Genomic DNA, 26,767 nt, shown 5'->3' on the forward strand with positions numbered 1-26,767 from the left:
AAATGTCTGTTGTAGACACAGCCCCCTCCACACACCTGTGACACTAATTACATCTCCAGCCTTGCTGGCTTTGTGTGAAACATCCTGCTGCAGGTTAAGCAGGCAGGTTGAAATTAAGAGACTGAGCCATTAAATAAATGCCAAACCACAGATTTAGGGCTAAGCTGTGCTACTCACTGACACTCAACGCTGGCTTCTATGGCGTAAAAGTGAAGAATGCAGGGTGCAGTACCCCTTGAGATGGTGCAGCCTACTCCCATTAGTATGCCCAGCCAGCTCTGTGGCAACTATGGCAGGGTGGGACTATGGCCCTAGCTTCTCTCTCTCTTTGGGGTGGTTTGCATCCCTTGAGTTCATGCAGAGAGCCGTCCCCTGTACATACACAGGGAGTGGGGTTGTGTTTGCCTTTGTGCAGGGTGCATGAAAGGCAGGGAGGAACCTAGGGCCAGATTTTCAAAGGTCTTTAGGAGCTTAAAGATGCAAATATCAATGGGTATTTGGTGTCTTACCTGCTAAGGTACTTTTGTAAATCCCACTAGGTGACCATCTGCATTTTTAGGACCTAAATTCCTTTGAAAATCTGGCCCTTTATGCCCACCCTGTCTGAGTTAGGCTGAGGACAATCTTGTCCTCAGTGAAGAAGCTGGAAAAACATATGCTGTTCCACTGAAGTCCCTGCGTACATTGCTGCACAGCAGATTTCTACCCTGCAGGTTTTATTCCGTTTTCTACCTCAGGTTGGTGTAAAAATCTAACCAAAGATGAGTAAGTAAAGTGCAGTTTTTTCCAGGTTCTGAGTTTTACAAGAACCTGTTTCAAAATCTCAACATTTCTCATAGATTTTTTTCCACATTAGATAAAGGAAAGGAAAGCTAATCAATGCTAAAGAATTTGTTGGTTTATTGCCCCTGAAGGGAGGGTTCGTGTCACAATAGATCCTTTAAACTGAGCAATAAGAGCCGTGATGCAGAAGAGAATCATTCAGTAATTTCTATAAACTGTACCGAAGCATCCGAGCAGGCAAGATTGCAATCAAATCAACTTCCTGCACATCAGATTGCACACAGGAGGTCACAGCTTGTAGCGCCTCAGCACAATTTACAGGCCTGTAAATTATAGCAATGCTCTTCAGAGAAGGGTTTTTCTCTGCTTTCCTGAGTTATGCCAGTGGGTGCCTTTGGGTCTCAGAAATGCTCCAAGATACATGATATACCATCACTGGGGCTTCAAATGAGCTATGGCAACTGCCATGGAAACAACGATGTCACTGACTTGGGTGGAGCCTGGGTAAATTAAATGCAAAATTGTAGAGAAAAGGAAACATCAGGGATAGAAATCTTATGTTTTCCCCCTTCGGTAATATTAAATCAAGTATATTATCCTTTATAGCACAGATCACAAAAAAAACAACCCACAAAGAAATAATAATAATAATTTGCACTTCTATAGCACCCTTCATCAAAGGATCTCAAAACAATTTAAACTAGTTAAATAAACCTCACGTTGCCCCTGTGAATCTTGGTATCTTAGTAGTCTTTAGAGATGGTGACAGTTTCATATGAAACCAATCCTCCATTAGTAAATAGGACAAGACTAAATTCAACTTCACCTGCCTCTAACTTAAAATCAAGGTTTGAACCATGTCTCTAAAGGCTGTTTTTGGGAGTTCATAATTAGACAGGATCAAAAACTAATGACAAAAGTGAATCAATTTATCAGTAAACAAATCATAGGTATGTAGGGTAGAATGTTTTGTTTTTTTTAAATTCAGATCTATGGAAACCTCTGGAATATCAAGAGTCCAGCCCTCAGGATGTATTACATCCTTCTAGTCCCAGAGTGCAACAGATCACTCAGTGAGGGTCTGAACTAACTCACAGTGAAGTGAATTGATTTTCCCATCTTTACCCTTATACAAAGTGAATGCAAAAAATACTACCAAATGAGCGTGGTAACATTTCACAGCTACATTGCACAGGAAGTTGAGAATCAGGTTTACAGGAAATCTTTCCATTAACTTTATTGGGAGTTGGATCACACAATAAGTATGTTGACAAGTGTTCTATTAAACCTACATTATTTCTATAGCACACCCAGTCAAAGAAGTTTGAAGGTGCTGCTGATTTTGAAGTGCATATAAATCTGATAAAGAATTTTCAACCTCTTTTTAACTGTGAAACAAAAACATAGCATCTAATTTTGAAATATCCATGGTCCTAACAAAACAATTTTATAGAATTATAGAACCATATGGTTAGAAGGGATCAAGGGTCATCTACTCTAGCCCCCTGCCAAGATGCAGGATTTACTGGATCTAAACCATCCAAGAGAGATAGCTATCTGGGCTCTCTTTGAAAACCTCCAGTGAAGTAGCTTCCATGACCTCCCTAAGCAATCTGTTCCATTGTCCTACTGTTCTTACAGTTAAGAAGTTTTTACTGAGATTCAATCTAAACCCATTGCCTCTTGTCCTGCCCTTTGTGGCAAAAAACAACTTTTCTCCATCTTTTTTATGGTAGCCTTTCACGTATTTGAAGACGGCTATCATATCCCTCCTTAATATTTTCTTTTCCAAACTAAACATACCCACTTCCTTCAGCCTTTGCTCAGATGGCTTGCATTCCATCCCTTCAATCATCTTTGTCACTTGCCTTTGTATCCTTTCCAGTTTCTCCACATCCTTTCTACACAGCAGTGACCAAAACTGGACACAGTACTCCAGCTGAGGCCTAACCAGCACCGGATACAGCGGTACTATCACCTCCCATGATTTTCATGCTATGCCTCTGTTAATACAATCTAAAATTGCTTTTGCTTTTTTTGCAACAGCATCGCATTGCTGACTTATGTTGAGGCTGTGATCTAGCACAACTCCCAGATCCTTTTCATCAGTGCTGCTGCCAAGCCGGTTATCCCCCATTCTGTACTTGTGCATTTGGTTTTTCTTCCCTAAGTGTAGCACCTGACATTTGTCTTTGTTGCATTTCATTCTGTTGCCTATAGCCCAGTTCTCTAATTTATCAAGATCCCTTTGAATTTTAGCTCTATCCTCCAAAGTACTGGCAACTCCTCCTAGCTCTGTGTCATCTGTAAACTCTATCAGTGTGCTCTCTATTCCTACATCCAGGTCATTAATAAAGATATTAAATAACACTGGACTCAGAACAGATCCCTGTGGAACCCCACTTGAGACCTCCCTCCAACCCCTCATCATTCCATTGATAGTTACTATTTGTTTGTGGTTCTTAAATTAATTATGTATCCACTTAATGGTAGTTCTGCTGAGCCTGCATTTCTCCAGTTTACATATGAGAATATCATGTTGGATTGTGTCAAAAACCTTGCTGAAGTCCAGGTATGTCATGTCCACCGCATTCCCCTTATCCACTAAACCAGTTACCCTGTCAAAGAAGGAAATCAAGTTGGTTTGGCATGATTTGTTCTTGGTAAATTCATGCTGGCTGCTAGCGATCATCCCTTCATCTTCCAGCTATTTATAAGTTGAATGTTTTATACATTGTTCTAGTAGCTTCCCAGGTATCGAGGTCAGGCTGAAATCTCTTGAAATCTTCTACTACAAGGATCATTTATGAGAGTTAAAGAATTCTGTTAATCTAGGCAAACAATGAATTGCTGGGACAGGAAAAAGAAGTGGTAATCCCCACTGAAAATTGAAAATAAAACTTATTCATTTATACACTGGTTGAAAGCCTGACCACAGTGAAAATGGTGTTTTGCTTGCCAGTTATATGAAGCTGTGTAAAGAGTCACAAAATAGTATTTTCATACAGGGTCCTGTTCCGCACCATTTTGTACCTGTTATCACAGAAACATTAATCATTATTTTGTATAACTTAATTATAACTGAAACAAAGATGTGAAATCAAATTCAGTATGAATGACATTAGCAGTTAAGCATCTAACAAGAAATGATCATTGCTGTAAATATAGTCTGCATTTTACAATGATTGTCTAAAACAGCTGAGCCTCATGTGAGCTGAAAGTGTATGTCAGCATATGACAGCTGCGTGATAATAACCAGCTTGTTGGCAAGAGGGTTTTGTTTTCTGAAGATAATTAAAATTTGCTATAATTTTCCAGCTGCTACATATAGTCAATAATAAATACTTATCTTTAAAATGTATGCATTGTAGTTTTGATTCACTTTAAATGGATGGTGCACACTTCTACAAAACACTTGTTTAAAGGCACATGCTCTGATTTTGCTATTTCATATTGTTTCAATAAAATAATCTGTGAAAGACAACTTTTACCAAGCAACTGTCAATGATCAGCTTCATTTGTGTTGGAGGAAGAATGACATTTACTTTTGTACCATTTTTGTTGTGCTTTATACACACACACATATATCTACACATACATATATACCTACACACATATATACATTTATCTGTCTATCTATCTATATATATATATACACACACACCCTATATACATATCTATTCACTTCTACATCTATATCTACATATATATATATATATACACAGTTTATATGTACATATAGTTTAAAACTGTAAAAATGTTGCATCTTTGTCCTTTAAAAATCTGTATTCAGAGTGACATTTTGAAATTTTCCATAGGTGATTCACTGTATTTCCCTCTCCTCCTTTACTGTGTGCAGTTTTCCTGAAGCCTGTTACTTCTGCTCTGAATGTCAGCCAGAGCAACACAAAGCAATATAAAGTCCTGCCAGACCAAGTGGTTAAGAGTCTGTAGATCTACATTTTGAAATGTAAGTAATTTTTCAATGGTACTCAGTTCTAGTAAATGGGATGGTCTCAGCCAATTGAAGCATAGTGTGCTCTCGTTATTTCTCATTTACGCAATTTCATACATTATGATTGGCTGAAGGTGTCTTATTTGTATAATATGTTTGTGCAGTATGTAAATCCCTGGGCTCCGTGGTCCATTAGCAACAAGTGAGAGTGCAGATCCTTATACAAAAGTACTCCAGCTTTCTACAGCTGTGGTCCAAAACACTACTGTTTACAATAGTGCTACTTTAGAGCTCTGGGCTATTTCTGATTAATATGGTAGTATTGCTTTACAAAAAGGGATGAAGGAATGGTTATTTAAATAACTTCAAAGAATCATAGACCTGGAGAGGTCATCTAGATCAGTCCCCTGCACTCGTGGCAGGACTAAGTATTATTTAGACATTCCTGACAGGTGTTTGTCCAACCTGCTTTTAAAAATCCCCAATGATGGAGAATCCACAATGTCCCTAGGCAATTTATTCCAGTGCTTAACTATTCTGACAGTTTGGAAGTTTTTCCTAATGTCCAACCTAAACCTCCCTTGCAGCAATTTAAGCCCATTGCTTCTTCTCCTATCCTCAGAGGTTAAGGAGAACAATTTCTCTCCCTCCTACTTGTAACAACCTTAATGGTTCTTACTTGTGAAGAAATAACTGCATTTTGGACTGAAAGGTCTGATGTCAAAGATTATGATGTCTGCTACCCCAAAGTCCCATGATTGCCAAGTGAACAAGAAACACCCTCAGAATTAATTATAAAGGCAGTCTTAACATTTTCTAAAAGCAGTGTGTGTGTGAGACCCCACCATGGTATTCTTCTCCATACACATCACACACTTGGCAGGCTGTGTAGCTGGCAGACCTCAAAGGCACTGGGAGTCATTTGCCAGTATCATTCAAGGGGCCTCCTTTCCAGCTGCTTTTGGTGGGTGAATGAGCAAAGCTTTATAGCAACCAGTTTACTCAGGTGCCAGCAAAGTGAAGGCAGGAGTTCTGTCAGAAAAAGAGCAGATCCGCTGTCGGGATTAATGTTATACTAAGATGTGTTCTCTGTTCTCTTACTCTTGCACTCTGCTTGGCTACTATAAATCTATTACACTCTGCAGGATGGCTTAAAAATACTATTAAAATGATAGAATTCTGAATTAAATGCTATACTTTACACAAATATTAATGCTTATGGAAATCAGTTTAATTCCTGTACTGTTGTATTGGCTCTATCCCTGTTAAATTCTGTAGGATATTTCTGTAAATGAACTACATAAATGGGAAACAGTGCTGGGTCAGTTACTGTACAGCAGCCCTGCATCCTGCTGGCTGAAAGAATTCCAGTTCATTGCAAATTCCAACTGTGCAATAGGCAAGTCTCTGCACTCTGAATAGCTAGAGCCTTCCGAAACCCCATCCTGATACCCACACCAAATGCAGCTGCCTTAACTTCTAAACCCTGCCCCTATCTGACCATGGGACCCCACTCCCCCCCCCCCCCACACACACACCCCTTTTCGTTGGGCAGGCAGAACCAACCCACACACACACACACACACACACACACAGTGTGCAATTTCTTTTAACATTGTATTTAGTTCCCTCTCTACAGCAGCAGCACAGGTGGGGGGCTTAGAAGAGGGTCAGATCCCCATTTCCCCCTTCAGGTTTTAAATAATCTCAAATGAGACAAGCACACTTTTTGAGAAGAAGGGATAAAGAGTATAGAAAGTTGGGGCAGGCTTAATGCCTCTGCACAATCCCTAATCCCATTGGTGGTCTCTGAGTAGCACAGGCCCAAGATGGGAACCGAACTAATCACTAAGGAGCCATGTACGTATTAAGAGAATGGACAAGAGATCTATGTTATTCATTCATTTTCACATTTTACAAAATCCAGCCTCGAAACAGGAACTGAAAACTCTGAGGTGTTGGGCACTTCCAGAGAAGTTCTTGTTGTCCTCAGCTCCCATGGAGCACACAAGAGGTGCTCAGCAGTTTGAATCACTAGGCCCTAACATATAATCCACATGACAGAACAGGCTCAATTTCCTCAGCAATAATCCAGTTCTCTTATCACGATAAACAACTCCAGTGTTGATGTCAGGAAGCAGATTATTGCCTTCAAATATGGGGCATCTGCTTTTATTATTCCTAAAACAGCTTTTAGTAGGAGATCATTTCACAGGAAATTAATATTACAAGCTATAATTTTCATTTAAAATATGTCATTTGTTTTACAGGCCTACAGTAATTGAAAGAGTTTTTCTTCTCCTTCAGAGGACAGTACTGATGAGCTGACGATTAAATCCCAGAACAGCAGAAATAATAAGACATTCAGTAAATAACGCTGCCATTATTTGAGCGTGTGTTGAGCTCATAATATGCAATTCAGCTCAAACTGAAAGATACAAAGCATTTGACATGAGTGGCAGCAGAAAAAAATCTAAAAATGTTTCAGCACAAAAGAGAATTAAAATGTCACAGGAAATTTTTTTCTTCAAAATGGAGCAGCTTATGAATGGATCATTCTTCCTTGAACAGACAGAACCCTGTGCACTAGCTGTGCAAATGCAATGCAGGCCTGTTTCCCCTTTTGTTCAATTCATTTGCACTCAGAATTCTTTCACTGATGAAGTCGGGACTGTAAGCTACTGACAGGCAGGGAGGAAAAATCCTTTTCTAAGAGAACAGTCTGCTTCCCATTTGGAAAAAGAGAGGAATGGCCTTAAATAACTCATGGATGAATAAAAAGCACAAAATGAAAAGATACTATATTCTGAAGTGCTTGGCTAACATTCACATTACATTTTAACTGCCACCACTTACTAGAACTTCATTTTTTCTGGGCATAAGAAAGAAGACAGTTTTGGACTTTGACATGAAACACAGAATGAAGAATGGCTCCATCAGAGGGGATGACTCACAACTAGAGTTACTAGATGCATGATACATTAATCAGACAGTGATGTGGAATACAGCCTGGCCTGCAATGGCTCTGCTTTTTGCCCGGTTGTATAATTTTCACTGTAGTACAGGCTTGAAGTGGCCTCTTCCTTATTTACATGGGGCCTGATTTTGCCACTCTTAATTTTTCACAGAGGGCCTGACCCAAAACCCACTGAATTTAATGGGAAAACTCCTTTTGACTTCATTGAACTGTTGATCAGGCCCACAGCAATACTACATAAGGGTGGTAGAACTAGACTTAGATTTTTCTAAAACTGCCAAAGACCCCAGGCAGGTTTCGTAAACATAAAACCGGCCATAAAGAGATTTTGAAAACAGGGACTGGTACACTCTCTCATCAGCTGTGGCCAAACACTGGCCTTGGATTTCAAACTATTTCCCTTCTAAAAGTATTTTTAGGAAGAGAAAAACATTATCTTTGAAGTTACAGATGATTAGATATTCAGCTGTTACCGTCAGTTGCAATTTAAAAAACAACAACTAACCAACAGGCCGTTCCCCAAAACACTCAGGTTTGCCAAATACATTATAAACAAGCCATTGCCTGCCACTAGATGAGTCCTGTTCTCTTGTGTCTGCCACTTTCCTACCTACTGGAAGTCCAGACAAAACTAAGGGCTAGTTCCACAAAAGGATTTAGGTGCTAAACTGCCACTTTAGGTACTTATATCCAAAATTTACATCCTCAAAAACTGCAGCTCTGATTCTGGCTAACCCTGTAGTCACCTAAATTTCTGCTGGTTTGCATGGGCAAAGACACCTAAGTCCTGACAACATCAAACTGTTCAGTGCCTAGGCCCCAGCAGGATCCTCCAACAAGGTGTTTTTCTGCCTGTCTTGCCTGCAGGGCCTCATCGGGAAGGCATGCTCAGAGGTGGCCTACCAGATCAGGCGCTGCACAAAGCACAGCCTTGTTGTTCATATTCACTGGAGCAGGGACTGGAACGTGGGCTTCCCAGGTTAGTGCCCTAACCACTGGGGTATATAAAGTCATTTTCACTCTCCAGCCCAATTAATATTGAAATATTTCATTCCCAGTGGAACAGCTTCAACAGGAGAGGTTGAGAAAGCCCCACCTCAAAATACCCACTAACCCAGTGGGTTGGGCACTCACTGGAAGTCCTGGATTCAAGTCTCTGCTCCAAATCAGGCAGAGGGGATATGACCCAGGCCTCCCACTTAGCAGGTGAGTGTTCTAACTACTGGACTATTGGGAGTGGGGGTACTGCTTCCTTGTCCTAATTTTTTTCTGAAAAAGACTAAGCTGATTTAGGTGCCTAGCTCCGGGAAAGAGTTCAAGGCTGTGAATCCAGAACAGAGGATTCACAGCCTTGAACTCTTTCCCGGAGCTAGGTACCTAATTTCTTTTGAGAGGTGGGCATAGGCACCTATTGGCTAGCTTTGGCAGCTTCCTGCTCAGCTTCCTGGCTTTAGTGAATCCCATGCTTAGGTGCCCGACTCTCCCCAGGCATTGTATAGCGTGGGTGGGTACCTAATTCTGGGAAGTGGGTTGTATTAAGTGGCAGGGCACCTAAAACTCAGGAGTTGAGATGCTAAGTTCCCTTTGTGGATCTAGCCCTAAATGTTCGTCTTCTGCTATTTAAAGATGTAACTGTTCTATGTCCTTCACAACAACTTTCTACAAAGGGAGCTCCATGGATTCCTGACAGCTTGTATGTGATCTGAATTTGTAAAGCAGTTTTTCTTTTCCTTCCTCAAGAAGAATCTGGACTGAAATACTTTGAAAGGATTCTTGTTAATTACATGATCGTTAGGAGATACAACATACTCTAATTATTTCAAAAAGTCTGGCAACCAGAGGTACACCCGGATTTTGCTTTAAGTGAAATGGAGTTTTGCCCTCAACTTCAATGGAAGGAGGACTGGGCTGCTGCTGACTTTAGCTAACGTGAATTCAGTCAGCTCAGACTCCGAGTGTACATGAAAGTAATGAAAGACTTTTTCACTAACCAATATTGCTCTGTAACAGAATTTACTACTGAATTTATTCAATAACGTTTGGAAGCTCATGGAGACAAGTTGCACTGGATTTTGAAAACTTCCCCCAAAAGATTTAAACATTTAAAAATTACTTTATGGTAAGACATTTCCTTTTCTTGCTGAAATATTAATGTTTAAATTCTGAGGCCTTTGGGGCAGAGACTCTCTGTAGTCTGTGTCTTCTATAGCATTGTCTTCTATAAACAACATCACAAGAATGTGTTGAAAAAAGAACAGGTCTCCCTGAGGAACACTGCTTATAGCATTTGTCCTAAAAGGCAGAGATAGAACACAAACCTTTGGTTTTTGTTCACCCTGGATTATTAATGCTGTACCAGAGCAAGTGTTGCAGGCCTGGGTGGTACTAGAGATTGGCTTGCTAAGGCAAGGGAGATCTGGGAGATTAAAAACTCCCTTGCCTTAAAGGGCCAAGCCCCAGAGCTACCTGGACTGGTGGCACCTGCTCTTAAAGGGACCAGCTTGCTCTGGTAAAAATGCTTTCCGATAATTAAACTGCTGGAAACTGTCTCTTACTTCATATTTCACTTTGCTATTAAGTTATCTACAATAGAAAGAGAAAAACCCAGTAAAGGTTTCCATCCTGCAAGGTGCTAAGGACCTTCCAAGAGTTCCCGAATGCTCTCAATTCCATTGGCTTCAATGGAAGCTGAGGATGCTTAGCACCTTGCAGGATCAGGTAAGTCTTTAGAACAGAAGGGCTTTGTGCTTTGCAGACCTGGAACTTTCAGTGAGGCAGCAAAGCTTAGTGTCAGTGTGCATCCAGGCCTACTTACAACGTGCATCCTTGGCACCTTTCCCAACCACGTGTTGTATTCCACGTCTGTATCTGCAAAGGAGCTAATTAATGTGTTTTTCTTTAAAAAAAAAAAAGGCCAAGATTTTCAAACCTGGGTGTTGGCAGATAGTAAAAGTGCCTGGATTTTTTTTAGAGGTGATAAGCATTCAAAACTCACAGTAACTTCATTGGGAATTGTGGGTGCTCGGGATCTCTGTATATCAGCCCTCTTATTTAGATACTTAATGGGGTTTTAGATTTAGAACATTCAGTTCCCACATTTGAACATTTTAACCAATATTTTATCAAGTGGCAGCAGTCCCATCAGAATCAGGCACTCCTTGCATATGACTTTACTTTGGAGTAGGGCTGTCAATTAAATCGCAGTACACTCATGCAATTAATGCAAAAAAATTAATCGCAATTAATCGCAGTTTTAATCGCACTTTTAAACAATAGAATACCAATTGAAATTTATTAAATATGTTGGATGTTTTTCTACATTTTCATCTACATTGTATTCTGTGTTGTAATTGAAATCAAGTGTATATTTTTATTACAAATATTTGCACTATAAAAATATAGTGTGCACTGTACACTTTGTATTCTGTGTTGTAATTGAAATCAATATATTTTAAAATGTAGAAAATATCAAAAAATATTTAAATAAATGGTATTCTATTATTGTTTAACAGTGTGATTAATCGCTTGATAGCTCTACTTTGGAGTCTCAAATTTCATGCCTAAATTCAGCCTTTTTTTAGGTCCTGTGATTTTCACTTTGAAGTTTGCTGAAGTGAATTTTTAGTGTAACCTCTTCCTCGTTGGCTTCCATCTCCCATTTTTTACCACCCCCATACATCCAAAATCCAGCTGCCAAGATTAGCTCTTCTTTTTCCTCCTCTCTGGCCTTGTCTCTCCCTTCTTGAAGCTCTGCCCTCCTTGCTTCCTAAAAACCATCTAGCTCCCTACATCATACCCATGTTTCTCTTTTTTTCTGACCATTCCAGACTTTTGTCATATATCTGCAATGGCTTCCCAAGAAAAGCACCATGCTGCCAAGTTCTCCTTGAAAAGACTCCTAAAAATCTCATCTATTCCATGAAGTGTTTCAGCTATAATGGCCAGTCAACATTCTGCATTTGTTAATTGCTACACTCGTGTCTCTAGAAACCGATAACTGATGAAAAGGTGGGTTTCGACCTGGTATGGGCAACATCCCCCAGAAACAGCTTGTGTAAGTCAACATTAATCTGATTTTAATAAAGCTACTTTCATTTTCACCAGCTGAAGATCTGGCCTAAAGTGTAAGGTGATGAGTCATTCCTCTGCCAGGCTCCAGCCAATCCACAAGCCTGGAAATAGTCACGTGCCTCCCAGATCAAGGCATACAAGCCCCACAGGAGGAACAGCAGTTCAGTCTGCTCAGTGTCACTCCAGGGCTTGGAACTCTCTCCTGCCTGCCTGTGGCAACAGTCTCCCTGGGTCTTAACCTGCTCCAGCTCTGCTCCCAGTCCTGTTTCAGCCTCACTCCAACACTGCTCTGGACACCTTATTCCTGCTCTGACAACTAGGCCTGACTGCTCCAGCTACAAACACTAGGCCTGACCATCTTCATCCCAATTTCTGCCACCCAGTGCATATGTGGATGGTGTGGGTCAGAGTGTGGAAGGAAAGTTGCTGGAGGCCTGGAGAGAAACCCTGGGATTCAGCAGAGACTACAAGTTCCACAGAGTTGGCAATTCTGGTATGTAAAGAGGGACAGACAAGTGCAACCTAACTGCACCATTCTCCAAGCTCCCCCATGTTTTGGACAGTAAAAGCAGCACCACCGCCTCCAAGGAGACTTCCTGCCTTTGAGAGGAGAATGCAACATTCTACTGCAAGGATAACCTCACTGAAAAAGGAAGGAAGACACACACAGAAGAAGACATCAACAGGTCCTGGGGTAAATTCAAGCATCCTCACTTGTGTCACCCCTTCTTTCAAACTCCTAAGCCACTCTCTAATATAGTGATTTAGAATTGGACATAACAAATTAAATAAAATAACAAGTAGCATGTTTCTGTAAATTCAAAATATATTATGGAGCCAAAAAATCATACATCTTTTGGGACAATGGTGCTCAGTGTGATAAGAGTTATATACAGCTCTTCCTCCCACAGAATGTTCCATTGAAACTGAGAGCAGCTAGCCCTAAAGGTATGTAATTTCTAGCTCTTTAAATTAGGACTAATGGACATTTTTATGATTTATTCAGAGGTGAAAGTAAACCGGTATGCCCCGGTACGGTGTACAGGCAAGAGCCGGTGCACCGTACCGGGGTGGATCGGTTTCCCCAGGTGCAATTTAAAAGGCCTGCAGCTCCCAGCAGCGGCTGGAGGCCCCAACCCTTTAAACTGCTGCCAGAGCCCCAAGGCCAGAGCCCTGGGGAAGCAGCGGCGGGGCTGGGGCGGCGATTTAAAGGGCCCAGGGTGCTAGTGGCGGCCGAGCCCTGGGACCTTTAAATTGTCCCTGGAGCCCCGCCGCTGCTTCCCTCAGGGCTCTGGCAGGCTCCGGGGACGATTTGAAGGGCCTGTTGTGGTAGTGGAGGCCGGAGTCCCGTCCCCGGAGCCCTGCTGCCAGAGCCCTGGGGAAGTGGTGGCGGGGCTCTGGGGCTGATTTAAAGGGCCCACGGCTCCGACTGCTGCTACCGCCCTGGGCCCTTTAAATTGCTGCCAGAGCCCCCAGCTACCGCTGTTACCCCAGGGAGGGGGAAGGAGGCCCTTGCCGGTACAGGGTGGGCTGGGGCTGGCTCTGACCTCCCCCAGCCCCACTCCTTCTACCCAAGGCCCCACCCCTTCCGGGGGCCAGAGCCGGCCCCAGTCCAGTCCCGTACAAGTAAGTCACTAGACTTACTTTCACCCCTGGATTTATTCCTTATTTTATTTAATTATAGAAGAAGGTTCAAGTAAGTTACAGGACTGAATCCTTCTTTCACAGAGGGTTAAACAGAGAGGATGGCAAAATGCGATTTTTTTTAAACAGTCAGTCTCCACACTGGGCACATGATGATGATTTTGACATACTGAACTGCACATATGTAAAACTAAGCTTTTCCCCGTTTAGTATACTTACTGAAGGACTAGGAAGGAGTAAGTTTAGTTTGTGTGTGTGTGTCCATGTAGTCTGAAATGTCATTCCATGATTTTCTTCCCCAAATAGACTGAACCAGCCCAATCCCAGTAAAAGATCTGAAATGAAAAGCCACAACATGTTTCGAGACTGAGTCATGCACATACTTTTCAACTAAGCATTAATGCTCCTAAATTCTCTGAATCATGGTGCCTCTTCTTCAGTAGTTTCAAGACAATCTAGCTCAATGTGGTTGTAAAAAAAAAAAGTAACAATGAGACTATTGTAGCATATATGTTAGCGACACTGGCTGTGATGATTCCCTGTGTGCTCTAGGCAAGTACAACTGACTTGGGATCAGAGCGGGAGAGGGAAGGGAGGAAAATGCAACAGTTCCTTTGAACAGAAATGTACCAGTCTACAAATGTTTATAAAACAAAACAATGAGGTTTCATTGAACAGGAAAGGGCCTGGAACTGCCCATATTCACCTATTTGTAGGTGTGTAAATTAGAAGTGTAGCAATTGCTACACATTGTATCAGACCCATGGTCCATCTACCCCAGTATCCTGTCTCTAACAATGATCAGTACCAGATGCTTCAGAGAAAGGTGCAACAAACACCACAATGGACATTTATAGAACAACCTGCCCACAGGAGAAGTTTCTATCTATCCCTTTTAGTTACTAGCTGGCCTATGCTCTATGGCATGAGGATTGATATCCCTTCTGAAAATTGTTTTATACTATCTGAAGTAACTCTGGATGCCTTCTTCGTTAGCTGCATAAATGCCTACATGAATCTAAAAATCTAAGAACTAATATTACACAACTGAAGTAAGATAAAAGACTTACTGCAGCAAGATGCTATCAACAACTTTCAGATATTCTATGGTAGATACGCTGGAGGGGAGGGATAGGATACAGAAGGACCTAGACAAATTGGAGGATTGGGCCAAAAGGAATCTGATGAGGTTCAATAAGGATAAGTGCAGGGTCCTGCACTTAGGACGGAAGAACCCAATGCACAGCTACAGACTAGGGACCGAATGGCTAGGCAGCAGTTCTGCAGAAAAGGACCTAGGGGTGACAGTGGACGAGAAGCTGGATATGAGTCAGCAGTGTGCCCTTGTTGCCAAGAAGGCCAATGGCATTTTGGGATGTATAAGTAGGGGCATAGCGAGCAGATCGAGGGACGTGATCGTTCCCCTCTATTCGACATTGGTGAGGCCTCATCTGGAGTACTGTGTCCAGTTTTGGGCCCCACACTTCAAGAAGGATGTGGATAAATTGGAGAGAGTCCAGCGAAGGGCAACAAAAATGATTAGGGGACTGGAACACATGAGTTATGAGGAGAGGCTGAGGGAGCTGGGATTGTTTAGCCTGCAGAAGAGAAGAATGAGGGGGGATTTGATAGCTGCTTTCAACTACCTGAAAGGGGGTTCCAAAGAGGATGGCTCTAGACTGTTCTCAATGGTAGCAGATGACAGAACGAGGAGTAATGGTCTCAAGTTGCAGTGGGGGAGGTTTAGATTGGATATTAGGAAAAACTTTTTCACTAAGAGGGTGGTGAAACACTGGAATGCGTTACCTAGGGAGGTGGTAGAATCTCCTTCCTTAGAGGTTTTTAAGGTCAGGCTTGACAAAGCCCTGGCTGGGATGATTTAACTGGGAATTGGTCCTGCTTTGAGCAGGGGGTTGGACTAGATGACCTTCTGGGGTCCCTTCCAACCTGATATTCTATGATTCTATGATTCTATGATATTAGATGTAGAGCCAAACTTAACCCCTTCTGCCCCCAAAAGAACTAAGGATCTATTGCCCAGAATGGAAAATGATATCTCACTGCAACATAAAACTGCAGAGTTTTTTAATCATCATTTATGGTTCTCAGGGTACAAATACTGAACTTCCTTTCCAAGGATTTATGTATAAATGAGGATGAAATTAGCCTGAGCTTATTAGACTACAACATTAAAGTGTCTCTTGGTAACAAAAATGACAGTTAATTAATGAAGGTATCCTTGTGTGCAATTTCTAATTTTACTTCTATTCTATATAATTTTATATGCCCCAATGACTTAACTTGCTTTAAACTTTAATCTTAAAATAAAAAATTAATTCACTTTTTCAGCATATATATTTCACTTATTGGACCATATGTTGCTTTTCATAATGGTGGTTCAAAGGATAACAGTAGTGTGAATTTCAAAATTTAAAATCTTCATGACTCACCGAGATAGAACAGATAACTGCTACTATACAGATCATAACATTTTTCAAAATAAAAATGTCTTACATTAGTCCGTCAGACCACAAGTAAAATCCTGGCTCTGTTAAAGTCATTGCCAAAACTCCCATTGAGTTCAATAAGGCCAAGATTTCATCCCCCGTTTTAATCTGAATCTAACAGCAAAACTAAAGACTGACACTTGATATATGTTCATAGATTCCAGTGCCAAAAGGGACCATTGTGATAATCTAGTCTGATCTCCAGCACAGCAGATAGGCCATAGAATTTTAATTGCCACATCAAGCATATAAGATCTGGGAGAGATAGGGCATATCTTGTAGATAGTCTGCGAATTATTTTCTATCTTGGATATTTCTTGGCAATTTGACAATTCTAACTATTCACATTACTATATGTGGTACAGGTAGTGACACCAGTTAAGGTTTCTCAACACTTCGTACTGTTGGCCTTATTTTCAATTGCTTATAATTTTGGGTGGAATTCCATGTCCGATATCTGCTGCAGACTGAATCTTTTTGAGAAAGTTTCAGCTAAAGTAGTTCAACCATTTCTGAGAACACATTTAGGTAACAACGTATTGCTGTGTTAAAAAAATTCTTACAAACGTTTCTTTGAGAAGTTCTATTGCCTCCATCTTTTGGAGATGGGACTGGGGCTAGAGGGGCTGAGCAGAACTTTTCCCATAAGTGCTCCTCCCACTAACTGAGGTCTGCTGTGGGTTTGTCTATATTGCACTGAAAACCCAGGCTCAGACTCAAGTTTATACCCAACCCTCCACACATAAGTCTTTCTGACTCAGATCAGCAAGCCTTAAGGACCCAGGCCTGTGGACCTACCCAAGGGGCTGAGCTCAAGTCTCACTGTGGCTCAGTTCCAAGCCCGGTCTTTTTGCAGTGCGGGTACAGCACAAGCCATAAACCTGAGTAAGAAGGTCTGCACAGTGCAGTGTGGATGCATTAGCATGGCTGTCAGAACTGGGTCCAGCAACTGTAATCCCAGGTTTGCAATGCAGTAGGGATGCACAAGCACAGGCTTGGAAACACCAACTCCACAAGCACAAGTTCCACGGACCCAGGTTTACAATGCACTGTTGACACAAACTGTGGTGCCAAGCAGCCGAACTGAGAGCAGGGAGACTGTCTCTCCCATGCTTTCAATGCTCCTGCTGCAGGCGCCCAGACAGTCAGGAGGAGGAGAAAGAATCATAGAAGGTTAGGGTTGGAAGGGACCTCGGGAGGTCATCTAGTCCAACCCCCTGCTTGAAGCAGGACCAATCCCCAATTTTTGCCCCAGATCCCTAAATGGCCCCCTCAAGGATTGAACTCTCAACCCTGGGTTTAGCAGCGGCCAGACTGGAATACAGAAGGTGACAGGATGGGTGGGTGAAGGGGAAGAGAAGTTGCAGGAACCAAAGGAGGAGCAGAGAGGGAGGCGAACATGAACTGAGGGGGTTGGGGACTGGACAGGAACAGAAGGAGGGGGATGAGGAGTGTAGGGGGGATTGGATAAGAGCAGAGTAGGAAGGGGCAGAGGCCAAGTTGGGAGAAGAGGGGGAGGAGGAGGACAGGATGGCGATGGGTGGTTGAATAAGAGCAGAGTGGGACAGAGAAAGGCTTGTGACAAAGGGGCAGAAGGGTCTGTCACCCCTAGAGCACACTCCCCTACAGAATCTGGAATTAAACCCACAAGTCCTCAGTCTTACCATTCTTCTGCTGTCAGCAAATAGCTGCTAAACCTACTGGCAAAGTGTGTCTCATCCTCCCTCTAGTGACTGGGCCACATAGATGACAATAACCTAACATTGCTACCAGTTACTCCATTAGTTCAAGTGGTGGAGGTCTATGCTGTGGATGAAAAGGTCTGAATCCCAACAGTGACCCAAACTGAGGGTAAATATGGCTCCACATGATGGATTTTCTGTTTTCAATTAAAAAAAAAAAAAAGAAAAAGGAAATGACACTGAAACAACTAAGTTAAAAAATTGCTAAGGTGCAAAGTTAAGAAATGTTAGAATTAAGGTTGCCTGTAAAGCCTTAATTTGGCTCCCTTGTACATATGGATTATAATACAGTCTTTTGTTACATGATAATGTATTTTTTCCACAGGATCACAGCTTCGTTCAGTTATTCAATATTTCTGTTTATATTCCGTGTGTGACCTGAGGCCTTATTTTATGCACACTATCCAAACTCTGAAGTGAATACAAACACAGCATAGGGGGCTGAATCAAGGCTGCACAGGCAACCTTAATTCTGGCATTTCCTAATTTTTAAGCGCTTGACTTTGCAACCTTAACATTCTTTTAGCATAGTTTTTTGGATGAATTATAATACTGTATTATAATTTGCTTGTGGCAGTTCAAGATAATGAATCCTTCCCCATGTGTCAACAATACCAATGCCACAAAAAGGAAGTGTAGCCACAGAGTACAGGGAGGAGCTTGAGAAGAGCAAAACATTGTGTTAACCTTACCTAGAACGACAAGATTTCAGACCGGAAACCTGGAGTCGTTAATGTTACTCCTGTCCCCACAAAGCAGGCAAACACAAGTGTATTTACATGACACTGACAATTTGTTAAAGTTTCATACCAAGCCTTACAGTGTCTGACATTTTATAATCATCTGCAGCGTGTTGCACTGCAATGTTGCTTTCAAAATGTACAGTATGAGATCACTCTTATGAAGGATTTTCTTATGCTACCCCAGGTCATTGAAACCATTAGAACTACTCATGAAGTAAGGTATTACTTATTGTAGGTAAAAGTATTATTACTCTTTTATTGCACTAAATGTGTAGTCCAAGGTCCAGATTCAATCTGCAGATACACGTGGACAGATTTCACTGACAGGGGTGCATGGCTGCTTGAGGGCAGAATTTAGCCCTAAATTTCTAACTCTACCTATATTATCTCTGGGCATTCAATACTTTTGACTTCATATTTCCAGTGTGTGACCTTAATTTTACTCATTCTGTTTGACAGATCATTCTGTTTTTTACTTTCTATTGTGCAGTGGCTTTAGTGAAAGGCTCTGAAATCATGACAATTTTCTGACTCTCCTCATTTGAGTTACTGACAGCCACCACCTTATTTACTTTAAAGAGAACATGAGTAATCATTAATGAATTCTCACACAATTATGGCACAGTCAGTTTGAATAAATATTCCAGACCAAACATGCTATACCCTGTTGATTTATGCCAAAGCATGCTTCCCCTGCAGCATGGAAAGTAACAGAGTTATATGGGAAAATAAATCATCTAAAGATTACACTTTGAAAAAGCCGACTTAATATCAGGCAGCTCATCACTACTCACACTCTCAGGCCACCGCCACAGTCTGTCTCAAGGAGTTGGTGCTGAAAACAAACCAGATATCTGGGACTTGTAAAGTATAATCTAATTTAAATGACAGTCCAGTTTGTTTGATTTCCCTGGTGGTAGAATTACTAAGTGGGTTAATTCTTGGAATAAACCATATTGTTTACTTTAAACTAACACCTTAAAGAAAATACAAAGAAATGCTTCTGCACAAGAAATATCTTTAAAAGGTGAAGAAAAACTGCACCACACAATGCCATGGCAGCAAGGATGTAGTAACCTAATGTGGACTTCTCCAAGCAGTAATTCAGCATCATTTGCAAAAGTGCATGTTATTAATGAGCGACGGATCAAGTATCTGAAATTATTATTATTATTACTACACTACATTAGTGCTTAGGTTCATATCCTGTAATGAGAGCTCTGAGTGCTCCCTATACTGCTCTATAAATAATTTCTTGGACTATTGGAAAAACTGACCTTAAGAAACATCCTAGATCTAAAATGCTCAGTGGTTACTAATGCAAGGTCAAGCCTTGTTTATCATCCAAGAACTGGAAGATACATGAGCAAGAAGTAGAGGGTATATTCTCAAACAGGCCCCAGTGCAGCATACTACTTACACCCATGTTTAAGTCCATCTTTATTCAGCAAAGCACATGAGCAAAAAGTCTGAAATCAATGGCAGTAAAGCATGTGTTTAAGTGCTTTGCTGAACCGGGGGCCACAGTAAGCAACCTATGACTTCCATTTTGCATCATCATCTCCTGATCTGCTTTCAGATACTCTCTTGTTAAACTGTCTTGTGGAACTTCATTATTTAATCATCATCAATCGGGTAAAATCCTACAGCAAAAGACCTCAAAATAGGACTTAAATGGGGCACAGTCCTTGCGCAGGACCTCCACACAGCAGTGAATCTCATCCTCAGGTTTTTTGGTTGAAGTATGGCTAGTTGGGTCCTATGATGGTGTCACTAGAAAAGGACCGAGCCACACCATCAGAGGCTCATTCACTTGCACATCTACCAAAGTGATATATGCCATCGTGTGCCAGCAATGCCCCTCTGCCATATACATTGGCCAAACCAGACAGTCTCTATGTAAAAGGATAAATTGACACAAATCAGACATCATGAATGGTAACATACAAAAGCCAGTAGGAGAACACTTCAGTCTCCCTGGACACTCAATAACAGATTTTAAAAGTAGCTGTACTTCAACAAAAAAAGCTTCACAAAACAGACTTCAAAGAGAAACCGCTGAGCTACAATTCATTTGCAAATTTAACACCATCAATTTGGGCTTGAATAGGGACTGGGAGTGGCTGGCTCACTACAAAAGCAATTTTTCCTCTCTTGGTATTGACACCTCCTCATCAGTTAGGAGTGGACTACATCCACCCTGACTAAATTGGCCTTCAACACTGGTTCTCCACTTGTGAGGTAACTGCCTTCTCTTCATGTGCAAATATATATATTTATGCCTGTATCTGTAATTTTCACTCCATGCATCTGAAGAAGTGGATTTTTTACCCATGAAAGCTTAGGCCCAAATAAATCTGTTAGTCTTTAAGGTGCCACCGGACTTCTTGTTGTTTTTGTGGATACAGACTAACATGGCTACCCGTGTGACACATAGAATGTAGACAGGAAACCTAGAAGAGTGAGAAGTGTAATAGCTAGACTTGTTTTTGTTCACATTATTAATAAAATGATTTGTACTGATATGATTGGCTCACTTCTTGAGGGCACTGCAGAAGAAGTGAGTTTGTAGGAGGAACTGAACTGAAGAGAAGGCACTTGCGGTAAGAACGTAAGTGGTTAACCTCTCACTCTTCTAGGTTTCTTGGATTCTCTACAGGGTGAATAGCCAAGCTGACTATCCAAACTGCAGGCCAGCTATAGCGACATGTCTGGCCAATAGAAGCATACGTCTCAAGATACCTCCAGACATGTAAATATGCTCCTAATAATTGAAACCATAGAGTCAAAATGATTTTTAGGGACTATGAGGATAGGTATTTGCATGCATATAGCCTGGCGTACACATACCAGCCTATTCTCATCTCTACATGTGCATATAAATTCATTATTGCTAATTACTTATCCAACCAAAAGAATATATACCCTGAATCCTATACATAAAAGATTGGAGGTGAGAAGTAATAAATTCCTAGTAATCCAATATGTAGATCTGACTCTCTAAAAATATATGTATAAATTAGCAATTAATTGTAACATTTAACATCAAAACATGGTACAAAAATGAATTCTCAAAGCTCGCTGTGAAGATAAGTAGTTAAATGTTATCCCCATTTTATAGACGGCAAAAATGAGGCGGAGTGGTTAATGAATTGTCCAGTGCCACCCAGTGAGTAAATTGTAGATACAGGATTAGAATTCAAGTCTCAACCCATGATTTAAACAACTGGATATGCTGCCTCTCTATCTTTGTGCAGAACACAATGCCATCCACAGCCTCAGGAACAACTCTGACATCATAATCAAAAAGGCTGACAAAGGAGGTGCTGTCCTCATCATGAATAGGTTGGAATATGAATGAGAGGCTGCTAGGCAGCTCTCTAACACCACATTCTACAGGCCATTACCCTCTGATCCCACTGAGGGTTATCAAAAGAAACTATACCATCTGCTCAAGAAACTCCCTGAAAGAAGCACAAGAACAAATCTGCACAGACACACCCCTAGAACCTCGACCAGGGGTATTCTATCTGCTACCCAAGATCCATAAACCTGGAAATCCTGGACTCCCCATTATCTCACGCATTGGCACCCTGACAGCAGGATTGTCAGGCTATGTAGGCTCTCTCCTCAGGCCCTATGCTACCAGCACTCCTAGCTATCTTCGAGACACCACTGACTTCCTGAGGAAACTACAATCCAGTGGTGATCTTCCAGAAAACACCATCCTGGCCACTATGGATGTAGAAACCCTCTACACCAACATTCCACACAAAGATGGACTACAAGCCAGTACCAGTATCCCCGATAATGTCACGGCAAACCTGGTGACTGAACTTTGTGTGACTTTGTCCTCACGCACAACTATTTCACGTTTGGGGACAATGTATACCTTCAAGTCAGCAGCACTGCTATGGGTACCTGCATGGCCCCACAGTATGCCAACATTTTTATGGCTTCCTCAGCTCTCGTCCCCTAATGCCCTTACTCTACTTGTGCTACATTGATGACATCTTCATCATCTGCACCCATGGAAAAGAAGCCCTTGAGGAATTCCATGATTTCAACAATTTCCATCCCACCATCAACCTCAGCCTGTACCAGTCCACACAAGAGATCCACTTCCTGCACACTACAGTGCTAATTAGTGATGGTCACAAACACCACCTTATACCAGAAACCTTCTGACAGCTATACTAACCTACATGCCTCCAGCTTCCATCCAGACCACACCACACGATCCATTGTCTACAGCCAAGCTCTAAGATACAACCACATTTGCTCCAATACCTCAGACAGAGACAAACACCTATAAGATCTCTATCAAGCATTCTTACAACTACAGTACCCACCTGCTGAAGTGAAGAAACAGATTGACAGAGCCAGAAGAGTACCCAGAAGTCACCTACTACAGGACAGGCCCAAAAAAAAAAGTAACAGAATGCCACTAGCCGTCACCTTCAGCCCCCAACTAAAACCTCTCCAGCGCATCATCAAAGATCTATAACCTATCCTGAAGAAAGATCCCTCACTTTCACAGATCTTGGGAAGTAGGCCAGTCCTCGCTTACAGACAGCCCCCCAACCTGAAGCAAATACTCACCAGCAACCACACACCACATAACAAAAACACTAACCCAGGAACCTATCCTTGCAACAAAGCCCGTTGCCAACTCTGTCCACATATCTATTCAAGGGACACCATCATAGGACCTAATCACATCATCAGCCACACAATCAGAGGCTCATTCACCTAAACATCTACCAATGTGATATATGCCATCATGTGCCAGCAATGCCCCTCTGCCATGTACATTGGCCAAACCGGACAGTCTCTATGCAAAAGAATAAATGGACACTAGTCAGACGTCAAGAATTTTAACATTGAAAAACCAGTTGGAGAACACTTCAACCTCCCTGGACACTCAATTACAGACCTAAAAGTCGCAATTATTCAACAAAAAAAACCCTTCAAAAACAGATTCCAACGAGAAACGGCAGAACTGGAATTAATCTGCAAACTGGACACCATTAAATTAGGCTTGAATAAAGACTGGGAGTGGATGAGTCATTACACTAACTAAAAACCATTTCCCCATGCTAATTTTCCCCCTATTGTTACTCACACCTTCTTGTCAACTGTTTGGAATGGGCCATCCTGATTATCACTACAAAAGGTTTTTTTTCTCCTGCTGATAATAGCCCACTTTAATCGATTGGTCTCGTTAAGAGTTGGCATGGCAACCCCCATTTTTTCATGTTATCTGTATATATACAGTGGAGTTGCATCTTACGTAGGGGTTAGGTTCTAAAGTCAGCGCGTAAGGCTAAAATTGCGAATAGTCAAAACTACCCTTGAAAATCCCTTAAATCGCCCATAAAGTACAGTATACTGTACATGGTTTTGTGTATACAACCCTGTACAGTAATATGTATAAATGTATACAGTAATGTAAGTATATAATAAAGAGTACATATGGAAAATATAATTTTACAGTACTGTATTTTTAATTACAGGGGTAATTACAGGAGGGTAATTACGGGGTCATCGATCCAGGAGACGGAGGTGACAGAGAGCCTGGGTGACGGAGAGCGAGTCGTAGACGAAGTGGTTGGCTCTGGTTCAGCTCCAGAAGTTGATTGCATAGGTTCATCTGCTGCTGGTTCCTTTTCCTTGAAAAACATGGTGATCTGCAACTGTTGCTGTTGTCTCTTGAGCTTCTCAAACATTTCTTGATACGGTCTCAAATCGTCCGTAATACTACCTATGATTTTGAGGCTTCGTTCCATAGAGGGATTGTATTCAGAAATTAAATCATTCTTCATTGCCAGATGCAGCTTCACCAATAGTCTGCACGTTTTTGAGGTTGAAGCAGTTCCTAAAACTGTTAAGCCAACCTTGGCTGGCTTTGAATTCCTTCTTATCAGAAGGCTGTCCCTCTTCGGCAGGAGGTTTGAACAGTGCATAGAGGCTAAGAGCCTTTTCTCGCAATGTGTTGCCATCGATAGGCACACATTTATGGTTCATGTCTCCCAGCCATAAGTTCAATGCCTTTTCAGTCTTCACTAAAGTCTTATCACACACCTGGCTCATCACCTTAGCAGTTATTGGAGCACTTGATGCCATGGCTTGACAAATTTTCTCTCTTTCAAATCTTGATGGCACAGCAGCTAGATTCGTTGCAGCCATATTTACACGCCACACTGGAGACCGACATTCCGTCTCTCAATAAATCCAACACAGCCAGTTTTTCCTCCAGCATTGGAACAGATAGTTGTTTCTTTGGTTGAGCACCAGATGAAGTAGTTGGCTTGCATTTAAGGTCCATGTTGTACAAAAAATGCGTATCTTTAAACACTAGAATCACACTCAGCGTGGCAAGATGCTCACACTATGAGAGGCACAGCAGATTCATGTCTCCCATCTCACGCTCACTCTGAGGCATACGCTCATTGAGTGGAACGGTGGGTGGAATTGCCTGCACTATTTATAGGTATCTTGTTCTTTTTTTTTCCCGAGCGCGTGTAGTTGAATTCGCGTAAGTTAAATGCGCGTATGATGTGACTCACCTGTATATATCTTCCTACTGTATTTTCCACTGCATGCATCTGATGAAGTGGGCTTTAGACCATGAAAGCTTTGCTCAAATAAATTTGTTAGTCTCTAAGGTGCCACAAGTACTCCTTGTTCTTTCTGCTGATACAGACTAACATGGCTACCACTCTGAAATCTATCTAGATAGATATGTATGGCCTAAATTTTCAAAAGTGAGGAGTGATTTGGGGTGCCTCCATTTTTGGGTGGCCAACTGGAGACTCTTTAAAAGGGACCTCATTTCAGAGGGTGGGTGCTCAGCACTTCCTACAAATCAGGTCCCTAGTTAAGTGTCCCGTGTTGGCTACCCAAAAACGAAGGCACCCAAAATCACGTGTTACTTTTGAAAACGTAGACCATTATTATATGTATTCATTACGCACACATTGCTATCTCGGCACACACTCTAGGCACATATATAGGTTTAGAGGAGGAAAGTCATACAGTCAGAAAGACAGATAAGGGTGTCTTGTTAAATAATTTTGTCTGTAGCTCAGAGGTGCTGGAACAATTTGTATAGCGGGGGTGCTGAGAGCAACTGAACCAAACTGTAAACCTTGTATATGATGCAAACCACTTCAAGTCAGGGGTGCGGGAGGATCCCCAGCTCCCCTAATACCAGCACCTATGCTGTAGCCCCTTCCTGAAAATTAAGCTGGGTCTAATACTGTGCCACATGTATTCTCAAATAAACCCAAAGGGAGAAAAATTGTCTTTTCTTTGCATTCAATTAAGACTGAGGGTATATGGAATGACATAATATCCTTCCTGATATCAGAGCTTCAGTTAGAGCCAATATCCTTCAAACATCACCAGGTCCTGAAACTCTGTTGCAAACAACTGAGTTTTCCTAATTGCCACAGAAACAATCTCTTTCATCAAACGCTGGGCAATGAAATATGTATTGTTCCTTCATAAATACAATAAGGTTTTCATAATTGCATCCTTGACCTTTTTCCAGAGCTCCACAGCCACTGACACAGAAAACATTTGAAAGCGACAAATTAAATTGGCCACTCCGTTTTAACTGCTCATATGCAGAGACTCACATTAACTTCTACATTATATTCTGGGGATTGAGAGTAAGTAATGTTAGAGTAATATAGGGTAGCTAACAATACTCTGTCTGTTTTTAGTTAAGGGAATGCAATACCTTGGGTGTAAGCTAGCAGGAACTAGACAGGAATTAACATTTTTTTATGCATCTTCCAGATTTTTTCACCCAGGTGAAAAATACATAGCATTCTCTTTCTATATGACTGTAGGTCTATATCTGATTTGGAAAATGAAAAGCTTCAGTTATATTTATATTAATATATTATATATTTATTTAAATATATATATAATATAATATTATATATATATATATAATATATTTATATATAATGAAAAGCTTCAGTTTAACCTAGAAAAATTAACCCAGGTGGCTTTTAAGTCATGTTTTTCTCATTTGTTCTAGGGAGCTTTGGAAGATGATTTCTTTTAAAATGCACACAGGCCAAAGGCTTTGTTTTGAGGCTATGTATATATTTAGCCCTAACACTGTACATTCTAAGGAAAGTGTAGTGGCTGCTGGATAAATAGATATAGATAGATAGATATAGATATAGATATAAACAGTGACAAAAAGACAAGCCAGCAATTATCTTCAAATACATGTGACAGAAGTTCTATAATTCTTTGACAATCACACATGAGTTTTTCTGAAGAGTCTCATCAGAGCAGCCCTTTTCTAACCCTCTTGCAGTCTT

General features: G+C 41.3%; 1 protein-coding gene across 3 annotated transcripts in view; it reads right to left on the minus strand.

Annotated features, from left to right (window-relative positions):
* The window catches only part of STARD13 (StAR related lipid transfer domain containing 13), a 475,243-nt gene that overhangs the window by 146,055 nt on the left and 302,421 nt on the right, over positions 1 to 26,767 (minus strand). The window lies entirely within an intron of this gene.

Source organism: Lepidochelys olivacea, assembly GCF_965140295.1.
Source record: "Lepidochelys olivacea isolate rLepOli2 genome assembly, chromosome: 1".
Taxonomy (NCBI): Eukaryota; Metazoa; Chordata; order Testudines; family Cheloniidae; genus Lepidochelys; species Lepidochelys olivacea.